The sequence below is a fragment of the Rhipicephalus microplus genome, chromosome 4, assembly GCF_043290135.1.
Source record: "Rhipicephalus microplus isolate Deutch F79 chromosome 4, USDA_Rmic, whole genome shotgun sequence".
NCBI classification, from domain to species: Eukaryota; Metazoa; Arthropoda; class Arachnida; order Ixodida; family Ixodidae; genus Rhipicephalus; species Rhipicephalus microplus.
Window position 1 is genome coordinate 56,863,456 of NC_134703.1, and position 15,549 is coordinate 56,879,004.

Sequence of the window (15,549 nt, forward strand, 5' to 3'; positions counted from 1 at the left end):
AGCCGCCGTGGTAGCTCAAGAGCATCGAACGCGTTATTCGAAGGTCGCAGGTTTGGTTCCTGCCCACGGCAAGTTATATTTTCACCCACTTTTTTTCTTCATATTTACCTTATGATTTGGTCTGATAGCTTCCCCTATACTTTTCTTGACATTATTGTTTGTTAGAGCTCACTAATATTGTGCCAAAGCACGGAAAAACGAGCCCTTAAGTATACAGTCCTTTTTCTTCAGAAACTCTAAATGCGAATCAATTGCTCTGGATAACAGATTCCCTTCAATGGCAAAAATTCTGTCTCGTTGCGAATGCTATATTTTCTCATGTCATGACCAAAACATCAGTGTTGTCCGCAATCATGGCAGATATATCTGCTGAACACGAAGTTGATTGATATATGGGATTTAACGACCCAAAACTGAACACAATGTCGTAAATTATGTTATTAGTCCCGAAAACTGCACTTCACCGGTGTTTCGTTGCACAATCACTTGTGGTTGTTTGCCTCAACGTAAGGCAACGGCAGTTGACCTAAAAACTTCTAAACATATCATTCCTAATGGCCAGTTGCGCAGTTTTAAATTGGTAATTTCCATTTGCTTCTAAATTGTTTTTATGGGCGATAGCACGGGGCGAGTTTTTACAAGGAACACCCTAAAAGGAGTAACGCAAGAAACAACGTCACCGCCTCTCATGCGCTTGAGCAGCGCCAGTTGGCACATTATTTTGTTGTTCTTACATTTCGCCATGCTAAAAATACAACGCCAAGGAGAGTAGCGAAGTTCTAAAGAGGCTGTCATTAGGCGCTTGGTCTGAGAGTGTGCAAAGCTGTGGAAGAATAACCTGCTTCTCTTATGGCGTATGCTGGACGTGGTTCTTGGAAAAGCGTTACGGCGGGATAATTACCGTTACTGTCGTATACACAAGGACGCGAGTACTCTATCGCTTCATATATATTTATATATATATATATATATATATATATATATATATATATATATATATATATATATATATATATATATATATATATATATATATATATATATATATATTTCTTGATATTCTTTTCTTCATATGCATTCTTGAGACCAGATGGTGGTGATGAATTTACAAGAAAAGGCAAAGGGATACATCGCAAGCAGGTTGGAGAAAGCGAGGGTGTATTCTGTGTGCGTTTGGGGAGGGGGCAAGGGATTGACAAAAAGCCAAGAGTGGCTGTTACTCAGCCGGAACGCTCTTTATTCACCACGTCGGCTGGTCTTTGTGGGCAACATAAGAGACACTGAATTATACGAAATATAGCCCGATAAGACCAATTCTTCGCTCTTTCTTTTCTTTGGCAGCGTTTACGCTCGCCTAAAGCACTCTTGTTTCAATTTATGTTGTGGTGCTTCATTAAATATATTATGCAAGTATACAATGACGGGCGGGGCAGAGAGAATTAGCAGTTTAGATTTAATTAAACGTAAAGGCGAAGGGTGTATTTTGAGACAAGCATCAACTCAGCTATATTCTTAAGCACACATTTAAGTTGAAAAAATAATTACATCCTTTTCCGCTAGAGGGAAGCGTGTGTAGTTGCGAAGCAGAAGGCGCTAATGTTTACACTGGTGGTGGCGTTGACGCTGGTGCTCATCATGGCGCTGCGCCGGAGAGAAACCTGGGGAGGCGAAAAGCACGCAGTGGCGAACCGGAGTTTTTACTGGAACACGCCGATCTCTGCTGATGGACAATTAGAGACAGAAGACACCGATTGGACACAAACACCAGCAGTCCGCTTTCAGTTAGCACGCACGCTGCGATTCTTCATCGTTCAACAAGGCACTGGTGAAATGGAACCTTGGAAGTCAAGATCCAGTGTCTCTATATAAGGGGTGGCGAGCAAACGGTCGTGCAGCGCGAGCAGTCAATTTTTCAATCAAGAAACTCGCTAGCAGAGGCTGCCTGCGTCGGCGTTGTGAGGCGAGAAGGAGGGAGGAGTCGTAGAAAAGGAGAGAGAGGGGAAGGGACGCACATGCGAAATGGGGTTGTAAACGCCGTGCAGAGGAACGCCTGGAAAATGGAGAGGGAAGTGAGCATGGCCAAGTATAGAGTTTCGTAATGTGGCCAAGCACACGATGTTAGCGTTGGCGTTGCAAGGTGAGAGGGGGGAGCATAAGGGTGCTTACGCACAGGGTGGCTACGCAACACACCACCGGACTCAGTTCAACCATAAGACGCTTCGCTTCTAATAGTTTTTGCGCTATCTTTTTTAAAGGCGAACGCTTCGCTTCTAATAATTTTTGCGCTATCTCTTTAAAGGCGAAGCTCCTTAAAGCGGCATCCGTTCGTCCCTCGTCGTAGTATGTAACTTGTCTTACGGTTTGACCTGCAAGGTGGTGCCGGTGGGAGATTTCTTCTGTGCGTTGTTGAACAATAAAAAATTCGCAGCGTGCACGTTAACTGAAAGCCGAATTTTCCTGTCTTTCATTCCTCATCAGCAGCCATTGGCACGTACATTGAGCTCTATCGGACAAAAAAGCGTTGCTACGTTATACTCGCTGGGCGTAACCTCCTTCGTTTTAGAAAGGTTTAGCGAGCATTGGGCCGCAGTGCCATGAATACAGTGAACTAGTATATACTATGAGCTCGAGGTGGTTAAAGGTGGGAAGTAGATTCGCAGCGCAAGCCGTAAGAAAGTAAAAGCCGAATTTTCCTGTCTCTCATTCCCAATTAGCAGCCATTGGCATGTACATTGAGCACTATTTGACAAGATAGGACTGCTACATTATACTCGCTGGGCGTAACCTCTTTGGTTTTAGAAAGGTTTAGCGAGCGTTGGGCCGCAGTGCCATGAATACAGTGAACTAGTATATACCATGAACTCGAGGTGGTTCCAGGTGGGAAGTAGACACGAAGCGCAAGCCGTAAGAAAGTGTGCGTGTGCCACCTCTCGTTTAGTCCTTGGAATACCCGCTGTATGGCGGTGCTTCTATATGCGGAATATATGATGAAAAGATGCGAGATGGTGGTACTTGGAGTGTTGACTATAGATGGACGAACGGACACACAGACAGATGCATGGACGGACGCACGAATGGCTGCACGGACGGATAGACGCATGGACGGACGCAGGGTGGATGCATGGACGAACGCAGGGACGGACGCACGGATGGACGTGCGGACGCACGAACAGATGCACACATGGACGGGTGGATGGACGCATGAACGGTCACACAGACAGACGCATATGGAAGCAAGAACGAATGAACGGACGAATGCTTCGCCCTACTCTCCATCATTCACCCGTGGATATGCTGCCATTTTTTTATTATGTTTGCTGTTTTTTTCAACCAGTTACTATATTTCAGCCAACCGGTACCCCTAATTTTCCTTTTTGACTTGGTCCGACGTGAACTTAGCATTGGTTCTTTAAACATCAAAGAGATATAACTAGTGCTACAACAAGTAGACGCATGCACGATTCTCAGCCAGAAGCAAAAGTTTGATGTGTTCTGTTTACATCTCAACTTTGGTGTTCAGTTGGAGTACTGAAGTACTGTCGCTTTCATTTTATATTCTAGTCGAGCCACGATACAATCATGCTGGCCATCAATATAATACACATTTCGGCATTTTTAATTATTTCTCCCCTTCGTTGCACTATATATGTATACTAGGACCACAGCACATAGTCGCACGCCGCTTCCCAGTGTCTCGTCTCACGCCCACTGCAAGGACGGCGTACAAAGATTAAATAAGAGAACTGGAAAGAAGGTCTGGCTAAGAACAATAGCTACAATAGTGCACATTACGAGTTTTACGATGGGGAATGACAAAGCATCACCGACACAGCAGTACTCCTGTTTCAATTTAGCCGCTACAACTTCCCTCTGTAGCTTCTTCCACCAACCCCAACGACCGCCCACTAAACTGCACCGCACAACACGTTCTATAATGCTGAAAATAAAAAAAAAAGAATATGACTGCACACTTTATTAGCCCTCTACCCGAAATAGATCCGTGCAGCGTTTGTGGAATAGTAGGCTCTCAAAATTAACACTGCACCTACACTGGCGGCTTGATGAAATATGAATATAAGTACGTGTTGTGCATAGGTATCCATGGCAGGCTGTGGAATAGTCTCTTAGAAAAGTCACGAGCGAGTGTCGCTAACCTGTAATTTGTGGTGCATGAACAATGCAAAACAGTGCTTTATTAATGATCCAGTAGTTTTAAGGATACTTTTTTACCAACAAGGTGCTATGAAACGCTGTATAACAATTTTAGTAGCGTGACTATGTTTAAACCTTTAAGCGTTCTTTTTTCTGGGCTATCTGTTTAATACTGGTATTTGAGAACTGATACTGGAATTTGGCTGCTTGTTTGAGGAGAGTGTAAATTTAAATTATATGCGAGTTGCTCGTTAATCGAGTTGTGCTTTTTTCACTCCATGCTTGCACCTCTTCTTTCACTGATTTTTGCAAAGTGGCTTGTAGCATGTGGTTGGATCTATGACAGGGCTTTTAAAGAATGTGGTTGCAATGTAGGTTGCTACTAATAGTTTTCCATACCTTCCTGCTATTCACAATGTCTTGCAGTAAACACCAACAATATTTATATATGAGGGTTTACGTGCCAAACTCACGGTATGATTGTGAGATATGGTATAAGCGAAGTGGACCTGTGCTTTTGCATTTCGCTTTAGTGTACATGTAGATGCCATGGACCAAAATTGGATGCTCGAGCTTTGCAGCGTTACACTTTATCCTCGAAGCCACAGTGACGGGTTTGCGATGGTTACAGAATCGAGGTTCCTCTACCAAAGTGTTCGACTGACGCGTTTTCATACTGTATTGTATGAAAGTTTGCTTCTTACAGGAACCCCATCATTTTACCCCTTCGAAGATTGGTAATCTAACCTTACTTAAGAGATAAGTAGAGAGAGGGAAACTGGGAGGTTAACAAGATATTAGCGTGCGCTTTGCTTCCTTGCACTGGAATGGGGAAAGAGCCTGGCTATTTTAAGGAATATACATGATACGTGGTCACAATGAGCTGAATTGTGCGTGTGATATTTTGTATCTTTATGTAATATCTTAATCTCTACAAGGTTCATAAAATGTCAAATTTATCAAAATTGAGTGCAAAAGAAGTGCGTGTTATCACTATCGTTTTGAAAAAATAACGCAAAGATATTTCTCGTTTTGGCAGTTTTCGTCTGAAATTCGGTGATTGCATTTAAATGTGTGTTGTCATCTTTTAAGTTTGACCATACGAGTTACTGTAAGTTCAGAAAGCGTGTACATTGAAGAAAAAAGCTACTTAGTCTGAAATGACCTACTTTGGCAGAATACTGTACCCTTTGCAGTGAATCTACGTCGGCGAGAAAAGGGGGAAGGGAACAAATAACGTGACCCAATATCAGCGGGCAAGTTTGTCAGCTGACGTCGTCAAGCCAGCAAGTTGCTACTGCAGCGTCAATTCCGCCCTAAAATTCTGACGTGCGAACCAGCACCGTCAGCTCTTGCCTTGATTAGGTGACGTTGATGCCAACTTCGACGACGCTGCACACATTTATACTTTGACGTAGTTCGCCAATGTATATGGAAGAAGACAGTGGCAACTTCCCACGAAGAGAAAGCCAGTCTATGTGTGAGATGAAACACCAAAGTGAGAAAGGCGCAACCGGAAAGCACGAAGCACCGGAAGGAAAGTTGCGTGGTGAGGGCTGGGGGCTGCAGAAATTACCGAGTCTCTTCTGTGTGCCGCCCTGATGGAGAAAACAATAGCTCGGCTGGCGGCTGGCGAACAATACTGCGAAAGGCGTCTCATCCCCAGTGGTGTGCTTCTCTGTTTGCCAGAGTCGCCGCCGTCCAGTACACCCCCCCCCCCCCCCATTTCTCTCACACATTTTTTGTTTTTTCTCCTTCAGGGAGTGCGAATGTAATAAAGTTTTCATTTATTCCCATCTTTGTGTCCGTGTATCATGACGTTTGACGAGGACTCTGTTAGTTTTCGCAGCTTGGCAGTGAAATCAAAGAGACTGGGGGAGAGAGAGCTAACAGGGCAGAATGTTTTCGGTGTCTCGAAAACAAAACAAAACAATACCAGACGAACTTAAAGATGAAACGAGTGGATGAGGACGTGGTGGGGTGTAGTGGGGAAGGAAGACAGTAAAAACAGCCTTGGAGTTAGTTCAGCGGGGGTTTGCTCAGTTCTGCGAGCAAGATGTCCCACAAATATAACCGTGGTCGATGAAGCGGGGGGGGGGGGGCGGAGGGGGGAGGCGCTCGTCAGCGCCCGGAACCAGGAGAGCAGAGAACAGAGGTGTTTGGCGGGGGAGCGCGGTGTGATTCTTCAATCGAAACATAAAGTGTTCGCGATTCAGCCACTTATATTGCCGCATGAATTCGCGTGGTTTTCGTGTGGAAGAGGACGAAGAGGTTGGGATTGAGCCGCTTTTTAATGCCGCATGAATTCGCGTGGTTTTCGTGTGGAAGAGGACGAAGAGGTTGGGTTGGAGCAGTTCTTCTTTTTGTCCTAGCTTGACGAGCAGTTCTGCGGAAGGTTTCCTTGAGTGAGACAAGATTGGTGACAAGATTGGTGGAGCTGCTGGGTACGACAACTGACGACGCACCCCATGCACAAGAGCCCATCCAGGAGCCGGAACACAAGCCCTGTGCCCGTGGACACGCCAGTTCACAGAACAAGCCGCCGCCAACGAGGCCTACCACCAGAGACACCGGCACAGCTTATCCATAGAGCGACTATGACTTCGCCTCAAGGCGTCATGGAAACTCCTACGTCGTCGGCACCAATTTATTGCACTGTCCAGAACCCGCTGATGCCTAGTCCCTTTCACGGAGAGCTGTTTGAGGATGTGGACGACTGGCTGAGCGAGTTCGAACACGTCGCAGCGATCAACTACTGGGACGAAGCCGCCAAACTCCGCAACGTCTACGCGTGTTTGAAAGACGGCGCCCGAACGTGGTTCATGAACAGAAGTGATGTCTTGACATCCTGGCGCGAGTTCCAGCATCGCCTCTTGGAGACCTACCGGAGCCCCGACCGCCGCGATCGTGCTGAACGTGCATTGCATTCACGCATCCAGATGCCTAATGAGACCGTCACCATGTACGTGGAGGACATGACGCAGCTTTTCAGGCGAGCGGATCCGGCAATGCCAGAAGAAAAAAAGCTACGCTATCTGATGCGAGGCGTGAAGGAGCAGCTTTTTGCTGGTCTAGTGCGGAGTCCTCCGAAGAGTGTAGCAGAATTCCTGACCGAAGCCACTACGATGGAGAGGGTACTTCATCAGCGGTCAGCCCTACTCAACCGGCAAGTGAATTCTGCATCACCTACTGAATTTTCCGCCAGCTTCGGGAGCAACAGCATTGAGTGGATTCGCGAAATCGTCCGCTCCGTCGTCCGCGAGGAAATCGCGAAACTACACGGGGCGAGACAGCCGGAGGTAAGCAGCATCACCAATATTATTCGGGACGAGGTCCAGCAGGTGCTTCACAGCCGTCGCCCTCAACCAACGGTTACAAATCTAGAACCACCTCCTGCGTCCACTGATGTTGGGAACCGCACATATGCCGAAGCTCTGCGCACTTCCATGCCGGTCTCAAGCCCTGCAGTCCCAATCCAGACGATGCCGCCAGTTTCAATTCAATCTGCGCATGCTGGTTTGGACATCGACGGTCGCCGTGCCCCTCCGCGGAAGTCCGATATTTGGCGTACGTCGGATAGAAGACCCCTCTGCTTCCATTGCGGTGAAGCCGGTCACATCTACCGGGAATGTCCATACCGACAACTTGGACTGCGCGGTTTCTCTATTCATTCGCCTCGTCCCCTAGTTGGTCAGAGGCCAAGAGAAATTGAGGACTACCTCGCGCAGCAACGTCTGCCTTTCCCACGGCGTCAATCGCGGTCTCCATCTCCACGACGACCCGCAGCTATTGGACCACGTCTCAGTACGATGGCACGGGGACGTTCCCCAAGCCCTCGTCGGGAAAACTGAAGGCAGCGACCTTCGGGGGCGAGGTCGCTGGGACTAAAAGTGCGGAAGACCTCCTATCGACGCTTCCACAAAACGCTGCAGACATTGAATTGACGTCTGAGTGCAGTGCGAGAGAAATGCCGGATTGTGCGTCTGAACCCAGTGGCCGAGTCTCACTCGACATTCCCGTGCTGATAGACGGTCTTCAGGTCAGCGCATTGGTGGACACAGGTGCAGATTATTCTATTATGAGCGGAAAATTGGCAACCAGTCTTAAGAAAGTGATGACACCTTGGAATGGGACGCGTATTCGCACTGCTGGAGGCCACGTTATTACTCCATTGGGTCGCTGTACCGCAAGAGTGGAAATACGCGAGTCAACGTTTGTGGTAACCTGCCTCGTACTACGCGACTGTTCTCGTCAGCTCATCCTTGGAATGGACTTCCTTCGAGTGAATGGCGCGATCATAAATCTCCGCGAGCGAATGGTGACTTTCTCGACGCAACTTGCAACCGATCGAGGCGCTGATAGCTGTCGTAGACCTGCGCTGCGTGTTGCCGACGAAAGCGTGACGTTGCCTCCCCGAGCGACTGCTTTCGTAGAAGTCACCTGTGAAGACCTCCAAGACGGTGACGTGGTCGCCGAGAGCAACGTATCCCTTTTACTGCTTCAAGGTGTGTGTGCAGTGCGAAGCATTCTGCGTGTGCGTGACGGACGGTCGCAGATACTCGTCACAAATTTTAACTTCGAGCACCGACATCTTTTCCGCGGCACCACCGTGGCCTTCGGAGACCGTGTAGCGGATGTCACCGAGTGCTTCGCATCCGAGGAAATGGTTGATGGAGATAAGTTTCTGGACCACATCGACGTCAGTTCGAAGCTTTCGGACGAGAAGAAGGCCGCACTGCATACCCTGCTGAAGGAATTTAAATCTTGCTTCGCCTCTTCATCTAGAGTCGGTCAAACACCCCTCATAAAGCACCGAATTATTACCGACGATGATGTTCGCCCAATCCGCCAGCAACCTTACCGTGTTTCGGCTAAAGAACGCGAGACTATACAGACGCAGGTAAAGGAGATGCTTGACGACGGGGTGATACAACCGTCGAGCAGCCCGTGGTCCTCGCCAGTCGTTCTAGTAAAGAAGAAAGACGGAACGCTGCGATTCTGTGTTGACTACAGGAAACTCAATAGCGTCACCAAAAAAGACGTCTACCCGCTTCCACGGGTTGATGATTCTCTCGACAGGCTACGACACGCGAAGTATTTTTCATCGATAGATTTGAAGAGCGGCTATTGGCAGATAGAGGTCGATGAGCGAGACAGAGAGAAGACAGCGTTTGTAACTCCCGATGGGCTTTATGAATTCAGAGTTCTTCCTTTCGGCCTCTGTTCGGCTCCCGCAACATTCCAGCGAATGATGGATACCGTCCTCGCTGGCTTGAAGTGGCAAAGCTGCCTTGTATACCTTGATGATGTGGTCATCTTTGCCGAGAGTTTCGAAGAACATCTGAAGCGTCTAAGAATGGTTCTGGAAGCTATTCGTTCGGCCGAACTCACGCTAAAACCCCAGAAGTGCCATTTCGGCTACGATGAGCTGAAATTTCTGGGACATGTTGTGAGTGCGGATGGAGTGCGGCCTGACCCAGAAAAAACTGCAGCAGTCGCCACCTTTCCTGTGCCGTCAGACAAAAAAGCGGTACGGCGTTTTCTCGGCTTGTGTGCTTATTATCGCCGATTCATTACCAACTTCTCGACGATAGCCGAACCGCTCACGCGACTCACCCGAGATGATGTACCGTTTGCCTGGACTACAGAGCAAGAAGCAGCTTTCACAGAGTTACGGCAGCGAATGCAAGAGGCACCTGTTCTTGCGCACTTTGATGAGGACGCTGATACCGAAGTTCACACGGATGCAAGCAACGTCGGACTTGGCGCTGTCCTTGTACAACGGCACAACGGCGTAGAACATGTCATAGCTTACGCCAGTCGTACTCTCTCTCGAGCCGAGGCCAACTACTCCACTTCAGAGAAGGAATGCCTCGCAGTCGTGTGGGCAACGGCAAAGTTTCGACCTTACCTCTACGGCCGTCCCTTCAAGGTGGTGACCGATCACCATTCGCTGTGTTGGCTGGCCAATCTCCGTGACCCGTCTGGTCGTCTCGCTCGGTGGAGTTTGCGCTTGCAAGAGTTTGACATCATGATTGTGTATAGGTCTGGGCGCAAGCACGAAGATGCCGACGCACTTTCTCGAGCACCCGTGGGACATCCTGATATGGACTCGGAATATGCTGATGGTTTTCTCGGAGCCCTCAGTGATTCTGACTTTATGTCTAGACAGAGAGCCGATCAGGAATTGCGCCCTATTATTGCTTCCTTAGAAGGCCGAAATTCTCACACTCCTCGGCGCATCGCTCGCGAATTGTCATCCTTTTGTCTAAGGAGGGGCATTCTTTACAAGAAAAATGCTCGAGGTAGCAACAAAGCCTTCCTCCTCGTTGTACCAGCCGACATGCGGGATGACATCCTCCTCGCGTGCCATGACGAGCCCACGTCGGGACACTTGGGCTACTCGCGGACTCTCGCCAGAGTGCGCCAGCAGTACTATTGGCCACGACTTTCGACCAGTGTACACCGCTACGTGCAAGGCTGCCGCGAGTGCCAGCGTCGCAAGACGCCACCCGTGAAACCTGCGGGCCTTCTCCACCCTATTACACCACCACGGACACCTTTCGACCTCGTGGGAATGGACCTTCTAGGACCCTTCCCTTTGTCGGCCACTGGTAACAAATGGATTATAGTGGCAACCGATTACTTGACCCGGTATGCTGAGACAAAGGCATTACCCCGCGGCACGGCGTCTGAAGTGGCGAAGTTCTTCGTGCAGCACATCGTCCTCCGGCACGGCGCGCCGTCATGTGTGATTACGGATAGAGGAACATAATTTACGGCACAAATGCTAGAGGACATTTTCAGACTGAGCTGCACGAGTCACCGAAAAACAACGGCTTACCACCCACAAAGTAATGGACTGACGGAAAGGCTCAACAAGACCATAGCGGACATGCTGTCAATGTACGTGGACGTGCAGCACAAAACCTGGGACGATATCCTCCCATACGTCACGTTCGCATACAATACGGCAATGCAGGAAACAACCCGATTTTCACCTTTCCACCTTGTTTATGGACGCAACGTACAAACGATGCTTGACGCTATGCTGCCGTACGATAATAGCGATGCTCTTTCTCCAGAAGCCGAGCAATACACGCAGTACGCCGAAGAGGCTCGTCAACTGGCTCGCGTGAACATCGGTCACCAACAAGACGCAGATGCACGACGTTACAACCTTCGCCGTCGAAACGTCGCATACCACCCGGGTGAACGAGTGTGGGTGTGGACTCCTGTCCGACGACCAGGCTTGTCTGAAAAGCTTCTGAGCCGTTATTTCGGACCATACAAGGTTATCCGACGTGTGAGTGACCTTACATACGAAGTACTTCCGGACGGCACAGTGTCGTCACGTCGACAACATCGGCCCGAAACTGTGCATGTCGTACGACTCAAGCCGTACTACACACAATAGTCTCTGTGCTTGCGAGTTACTTCGCAAACGTGACAGTGATCTCATGTGGTGTTTTTTTTTTTCTTGACTCTTCCACTGGTGCTGTTGTGTTCGCGCATGGTCCAAGTGCTTGTGCGCCCTCTTTGTTTTCCCTGGCACTCACTTTGTCATTCTCTGCGTCAACGCGTGTTCTAATTATGGGTTTTTTTTTTTCTTCTTCTTTTTATTTAGAAGCATCGAGTCGATGCTTTTTAAAAGGGGGGACTAATGCCGCATGAATTCGCGTGGTTTTCGTGTGGAAGAGGACGAAGAGGTTGGGATTGAGCCGCTTTTTAATGCCGCATGAATTCGCGTGGTTTTCGTGTGGAAGAGGACGAAGAGGTTGGGTTGGAGCAGTTCTTCTTTTTGTCCTAGCTTGACGAGCAGTTCTGCGGAAGGTTTCCTTGAGTGAGACAAGATTGGTGACAATATTGAGTTACACGGGTTACGAAAACAGTGAGTTGGGAGAAAGAAAGAAAGAAAGAAAAAATGTGAAAGGTGGTGTGAATGGAGAGAGGAAGCACGCCGAGCTTTCCCGATGTAGTAACAACAACAGCGCTGCTTCTATAACAGGGAGGGTACTATGGGGCTGGGTTTGTGTGTCTGCTGGGATGAGGAAGTGGAGGCGGAGGGGTATACGTTGCGGCCCCGGAAGAGAAACACTGGACGCAGTCGAGGGCCTCGAGGAGCGAACGCCCTGGCAGCATAAGAACGAGACACGCGAGAGGGCGATGGGGTCACAAAGCAGATATCTAAAGAAATTGTCAGTACAAAGAAGGCAAGGATCGCGGGAGCAAAAGGAATGAATGCGGACAGGCGAGCTGCTCGGAACAAGCCGAATACCGTGGAAGGAAGGAAGAAAGGAAGGAAGAAAGGAAGAAAGGAAGGAAGGAAGGAAAATAAAAAACGAGGGAAGTGAAGATGGGAACAGAGCGATGTCCGGCGTAGGGGGAGACAAAAGAGACAGCCGTGCGGCGTTTTGTGCATGGTGTAAATTGAAGCCCTTCTCTCCTCCATACGAACCAGCCTGCCTTGCCGCGGATGGCCGCCGGCGATCGCTGGCAGCCACTGCGCCGACGTATGGCGTGCTGTTCCTTTTTTACAACCGGTGTTAGACCTTCTTTATTGAGCAATGAAAGGAACCCCCCAACCGTCGTCGCTCCTTCATTCCACGCACTTTGGCCGCGTGCCTTTTCCCCCCCCGTCTCATCGCCGCGAATTCGGGAATGGTCGTCTTCGTCAGCGGCGGCCGAATATGTGGCGACTGCAGGAATTCCGGTGGAAGCCACTGCGGGGGTTCGTGGGGGATGTTTGGCCTCAGGCCGGCTCCTTCCCTTTGTACGCCCGGTCGGCCCCGGATCGACTCTGTAGCGGATGAGGCTTTTCCTTTGTCGGCAGCGGGATGTGGTCCCGCCTACCATCAGCATCTTTCCTGCTTTTCCGGTGCCGACGGGATTGTCTCTTTGCGAGCAGGGCCCTCTCTTCGCCCCCCCCCCCTTCTCGCACACGAACTCTTTCAAATGAGGCTGATCTTCGTCTCTCCCGCTACTCTCAGCCCCTCATTTGTTCGCTCGTCTCCAAATGAGCCCGGTGTCTCCATCCTGGCTCGTATGAGTATTTTCACCTTAAAGGGAGACTGCTCCCCCCTTTCCCTACGTTCACGCCCGTGCAATTTTGAGTGTATGTCTTTGCGCGCCTGCGTGTTCATACGGGGATGTGTTTGCAGTACGTTCTCGCGGCAGTAAGCTGGCGTCTACGGTCGCTTTTCCTTGGGGGAGGAGGCTGCAGTAGGATCGTAACGAGGGGATCATCCGGCAGAGCCGCAGTGCCCGTCGGCGAGGGCGCGAGGTTTATAGACGTGAGCGGCTGTATTTGACAACTTTCTTTCCCCACTTTTGTAGAAGGCAACAGTCACTGTGCCATCGAGAGAAGAGTGTGGCCCGAGTCACGTAACGGGCCCTGTTGCAGAGATTTAGCTATCTTTTTTGTGGTCACAGTGCTGATGTTTCGAGTGTGTCATGAATTCTGAATCTCTCTCTCTCTCTATTTTTTCTGTCGTTATAGCTGCAGCATAATCCACAATTGTGCTGATGCGCCACTGGCCTCTTCACGCAGAGCATAAATTTGACAGACCGATCTGAAGTCATTGCGATTGCACTTGAAGAATATATGACAAAAATTGATTGATTGATTGATATGTGGGGTTTAACGTCCCAAAACCACCATATGATTATGAGAGACGCCGTAGTGGAGGGCTCTGGAAATTTCGACCACCTGGGGTTCTTTAACGTGCACCCAAATCTGAGCACACGGGCCTACAACATTTCCGCCTCCATCGGAAATGCAGCCGCCGCAGTCGGGATGCGAACCCGCGACCTGCGGGTCAGCAGCCGAGTACCTTAGCCACTAGACCACCACGGCGGGGAATATGACAAAAATTGGTTTTCTTCTTGACGAGCAGTCCATAAAGTAATCATGGGTGGCCGTAAAAATAGTACTAGTTGTCGGAAAAGTTTAGCTTCATCTGTGATAGCTTGGAGGTGTACGTTAACGCATGGATACAAGTCGTCAATTACTATAAAATATGTTTGCGGGAAGTGAGACCTCGTTTTCAACTCGTTTCTGAAATTACTCGTCTCCATACACAAGTTTTCCCACTGATAATTTGTGTCAGTAAACAAGGCAGACAGCAATTTCAGAATGACCTCACTCACTCACTCACTCACTCACTCCCTCACACACTCACTCACTCACTCACTCACTTACTCACTCACGTCACACCACACCACACCGCACCGCACCAGACCACATCACCAGTTAGATCCTATGTCCATGTGCTAGATCACGCAGTAAAGCGAAAGATTGTGAAATGAGGGTGTCTTTAATCGCCCTGGTTACCTTAACAAGAAAGTTATCCTGAGCTAATGAACAGCAAATTGCAAATAATTGCAAGCACAAGCGCGCTGAGATATATGGTCAATGTTTCCTCTTGGTGCGCAAGTACGGGTTTCCTTTTCGACGCTGGCCGGTATAATCTGCATCGTTACTAAACGGGGCTCTCCAACTAAGTGCTGAAGTAATTTATTCTTCGCTTTAGTGTTAGCTGACCCTGCATACGAGAAAGAGAGGATTCAAAGAGGATGTTGTAACAATACTGTAAAAAACTAAATATATACATCGATCCACATCGGCGTGTCCCTGCAGTTTCCCTTATTCTTGTGGCTCCATAAGAGAAACTCTTTTCTGCGATACGGTAACAAACTTCGAGGTAAGTTAGTGTAAGGAAATGGGAACGGAGCTTCGGGATAATTAAGTGAAGATAACGAAATTTCGCGCAATGAAGTTGGATAATGTCGTTTACGAATGCTGCCCGAGGTCAGTCAGGCCTTTTGCGAGAAATGAAAGCGAAACACGGCATCGGACGCGATTGTTTTACAAAATCTTGTTATCCTCTGGTGTCGTGGTTTCCGAGGAAAAGAGTTAGCTACAAAAAAAAAAAAACCTTCCTTAGAAATATGTGTGGCAAAGACAGAGGGTTCCTGGACTAGGCAACCCTCCCACCTTATAGGATGATACCGGGCATCGCTCGGAACACTGTTTCGAAATAAACGTTTATTTCTCTCTTTCATTAAAGATATGTGTAGAAAAGGTAGAGAAGCCCTTGCAAGGGCAGCTTGCGTGTCGAAATAAATGAAGAAGTAATTAAGTACGCTGTAACGTACGATCTGGCTATGCAATCTTGTCACAATGACGCTTTTCGTATGAGAATGAGCAAGGCATCGGGAATAAACATTCCTGCATCGCTAGAGTTGATTATGCAGCTCAATGAAGAAAAAAAATGGCAGCATATCCACGGAGTGAATGATGGAGAGTGGAGCGAAGCATCCGTCCATCTATTCGTTCTTGCTTCCGTCCGTCCATGCGTCCGTCTGTGTGACCGTCCATGCATCCATCCGCCCGTC

General features: G+C 48.7%; 1 protein-coding gene across 1 annotated transcript in view; it reads right to left on the reverse strand.

The window, feature by feature from the left end:
- LOC119172659 (neuronal acetylcholine receptor subunit alpha-10) overlaps window positions 1–15,549 on the reverse strand; it is a 339,242-nt gene that overhangs the window by 178,878 nt on the left and 144,815 nt on the right. The gene's annotated exons all lie outside the window — the stretch shown is intronic.